This window comes from Octodon degus, unplaced genomic scaffold (assembly GCF_000260255.1).
Source record: "Octodon degus isolate 3935 unplaced genomic scaffold, OctDeg1.0 scaffold00020, whole genome shotgun sequence".
NCBI lineage: Eukaryota > Metazoa > Chordata > Mammalia > Rodentia > Octodontidae > Octodon > Octodon degus.
The window spans coordinates 18,589,935-18,592,779 of NW_004524596.1; the positions used below are offsets into that span (position 1 = coordinate 18,589,935).

Sequence of the window (2,845 nt, forward strand, 5' to 3'; positions counted from 1 at the left end):
ATTTTTAATGTATTTGGTTGTTACAGGGTATCACTATGCAGCTCAGACTCATCGTGATTCTCCTGCTTTCAGCCTCCCCAGCTCTAGAATTACAGGCGTGCACCACTGTGCCCAGACTCTGGCCCACTCGGCCCACCCTGGGGGCAGGGCTAGTGCGGCATGTGTTTCCGGGGATAGAACCCAGGTCCCTGTGCTTACCTAAGCTAGCCTGAGCAAGAGCTTTAGTCCACTGAGCTATTTGGCTGGCCCCAAGTGCATATTCTTAATCTGCAAGTTAAATTGGTCTATTTTATTTCCTTTTATGCAGTCTACTTAAATAGACTGGATAAGGGCTCCCTGAGGATATCTTTAAAGAAAGCTCCTCAAACGTAAGCACTGCATCCTGTGGGCTGGTGACGGAGGGCTACCATTATACTCTTGAGAGGCGGCAAGTATGCCCAAAGCACAGCAAGAATCACATCAGGCCAGAGAACACATTTTACTCTTGGAAATTTTAAAAATGTTGACATGAACATCAGAATCATGATGAAATGAAATCAGATATTAAAACTGAATTACGTTTTTTGCCATGTGCATTCTGAAATTACACAACGTTAAAGCAAAAGAACGTATGTAATGATAGTTAACATAGAAGGGTGACACAGAAAAACAGTGACCAAGAAACAAAACATTTGCAAGTAATAGTACAGCAATGATATTAAAACACATATCAAGTGCCTCAGCTATGAGTATTCATTATACAATCAGTGTACAGCCTTCACATTAATTCGCAGTAAAAATCTCAACTAATGCATAAAAACAGAAGATTCACTTTGAACAAGATAAAACAAAATGGATTCTCTTCCTTCCTTTTGAAGAAAGCAGTTGAGTGTCCTTGAGAAAGATGGGGGAGTCCCGCGCGCTTTCTCTTTTCCTGTCTCTTGGTTCCTGATAGAAGTGGTTTTCTCTGCGCAACCCTCCTACTGTGATGTATTGCTCTTCACAGAGCCCCAGCTATGTGGCGTTTACTTTTCTTGAATTCAACCATCAAAAGTATGAGGAAAGATTTTACTGTTCATTTCTTAACTGGATCAGTTATTTCATTGGAATAATATGAACCAGGCATTTAGTATCTTGAAAAGCGTCACATATCTACTGATAGTGCAGTACGCTGAATTGTTCTACGATCCCGTTCATATTCTGTACCTACAGAGCCCATCGTGAGCATATTAAGCCTCATTTCAGAGCACCATGAGAACTTCTAGAAAGCATACCTGACAACAGTGCTGACAGTGGTGACGGGTGATCCTATGAAGGCAGGTGCCACAGAAGAGGACAAAACAGGGATGCAGGGGAGAAAATGATCAGAGTTAAACCATGGAGCAAAAGGGAAAGGAAGTAATGACTAAAATATTATAGTTTTTCCCCTTTAAATTAGCTAGTTTTTATTGCAAAGTTATTTTCCCTATATAGGGCAAATTTTTAAAATTCAAAAGTAACATTTAGGTTTATAATTCTGCATATATGAAAAAAATATATATAAAGATATAAGGGGTTTGACCTAGCTATAAGTAACCAAGTGAAAGATAACCAAAATGTAGAAATCAAAGTTCTACAGGAATATTTTTCTCAATTAATTACTTTATATTCATTATGACATTTGAATATTTAGAACAGGTTGTCCAAGGAAAATGTATAAAATAAAACAAGGGAAAATAATATTGTCAGGAAGGTAATAAATAATAATTTTAAAGGAGAGAATTAATACAAATATGAAGAATTCTGAGATCCAAAATACAGTTTTAGTATTGACAGAAACTGTGCACCTCCTCTGCCAGCTCCTGCTCAAACTGGAAATTGGAATTTTCTATTGCTCAGCAGATTACTCCTGTGGAAACAGTAGAAATTATAAAGAATGCCCAAGGCAAGCAGAAGAGAGAAGGCCTGGAACAACATCTGCTCATTTTTCTGCAACCCTCTCTGCCCCATGAGTTACCCCAGCAGAGCCCAGCCAAAGACACGTATTATTTTAAAATCCCCTGATGAGCACCCACCTCCCACCACATTCGCGCTCCATTTCAGCCCCACACTACACAGCCACAGTGCCAGGATAATACCAAGGCAGGGAGCCTGGCTTCCTTTTATGGAAATTTATTTTCACAGACCCAGGTATGTTTTGCCTAATGCAGTGTGAATTTTAGACTCGTGCAGTTAGTGTAGCTACTATTAGCATCTTATCTGTGTGAGTTTCAGCACAGAGCTCATGTTTAAGAAGCATGCCAGACTCTCAGCTCCCCTACAGGTGAAATTATTGGCTACCTCTGCCTAATCACACACCCACAGTCTGGGTGTCAGTGCACACAGTAGATGTGTACCTATTTACAATAGATAAATGTAAAATTATAGAATATTAATCTAGAGAGAAAGAGAGAAGGCGGATTTTACAGTTCAAGATTGCAGTGCCATTTCGATCAGACATCTCCCTAAACATTTCTTATGCTACATATGCACATTAAATTATACACAGCATCATTATCATATACTCTGTAAATCTTAAAATTATATTATGAAGACAATGTAATATAATTTTATAATGTAATACATATATGATATGATTATATTATGAAATAAGTTTGACCAAATATTAATTTTATTGTTTTAAAATAAGAAAATGGAGATACTGAAAGAGGGAGATTTCACATCATCAGCAAGGGCTGAGGATGCTTCCACCCTTTTGCTCTGGTTTCTTAGGCACAGATTTTGTTCCCATGCTTCTGGTTATGTAACAGCAGTTCTGCCTTCATGGTGTGCACCACAGATTACTGTGGAAAAGTAGAAAGAAGGCCAGAATAGTTAATAATAAATT

At 38.3% G+C, this 2,845-nt stretch overlaps 1 long non-coding RNA gene across 1 annotated transcript in view; it reads left to right on the top strand.

Moving 5' to 3' along the window:
- Positions 1 to 2,845, top strand: part of LOC111815700 — a 19,269-nt gene that overhangs the window by 236 nt on the left and 16,188 nt on the right. The window lies entirely within an intron of this gene.